Genomic DNA, 1,250 nt, shown 5'->3' with positions numbered 1-1,250 from the left:
GTTAGTTGTAATTAACAGTTTTTGTATGAAAACACACTTCTGGTGGAACTTCATATCAACGAACAAAGTTCGAATCGGATGGACAAAGTTAGTTGTAATTAACAGTTTTTGTATGAAAACACACTTCTTTTGGAACTTCGTATCAAAGAACAAAGTTCGAATCGGATGGACAAAGTTAGTTGTAATTAACAGTTTTTGTATGAAAACACACTTCTGGTGGAACTTCAAATCAAAGAACAAAGTTCGAATCGGATGGACAAAGTTAGTTGTAATTAACAGTTTTTGTATGAAAACACACTTCTAGTGGAACTTCATATCAACGAACAAAGTTCGTTTTGGATGGACATAGTTAGTTGTAATTAACAGTTTTTGTATGAAAACACACTTCTGGTGGAACTTCAAATCAAAGAACAAAGTTCGAATCGGATGGACAAAGTTAGTTGTAATTAACAGTTTTTGTATGAAAACACACTTCTAGTGGAATTTCATATTAACGAACAAAGTTCGTTTTGGAAGGACAAAGTTAGTTGTAATTAACAGTTTTTGTATGAAAACACACTTCTGGTGGAACTTCAAATCAACGAACAAAGTTCGAATCGGATGGACAAAGTTAGTTGTAATTAACAGTTTTTGTATGAAAACACACTTCTGGTGGAACTTCATATCAAAGAACAAAGATCGAATCGGATGGACAAAGTTAGTTGTAATTAACAGTTTTTGTATGAAAACACACTTCTGGTGGAACTTCATATCAACGAACAAAGTTCGAATCGGATGGACAAAGTTAGTTGTAATTAACAGTTTTTGTATGAAAACACACTTCTAGTGGAACTTCATATCAACGAACAAAGTTCGAATCGGATGGACAAAGTTAGTTGTAATTAACAGTTTTTGTATGAAAACACACTTCTAGTGGAACTTCATATCAACGAACAAAGTTTGAATCGGATGGACAAAGTTAGTTGTAATTAACAGTTTTTGTATGAAAACACACTTCTGGTGGAACTTCATATCAACGAACAAAGTTTGAATCGGATGGACAAATTTAGTTGTAATTAACAGTTTTTGTATGAAAACACACTTCTAGTGGAATTTCATATTAACGAACAAAGTTCGAATCGGATGGACAAAGTTAGTTGTAATTAACAGTTTTTGTATGAAAACACACTTCTAGTGGAACTTCATATCAACGAACAAAGTTCGAATCGGATGGACAAAGTTAGTTGTAATTAACAGTTTTTGTATGAAAA

Source organism: Anopheles moucheti, unplaced genomic scaffold (genome assembly GCF_943734755.1).
Source record: "Anopheles moucheti unplaced genomic scaffold, idAnoMoucSN_F20_07 putative_Y_2, whole genome shotgun sequence".
NCBI lineage: Eukaryota > Metazoa > Arthropoda > Insecta > Diptera > Culicidae > Anopheles > Anopheles moucheti.
Note: the sequence above shows the minus strand (reverse complement) of the source record.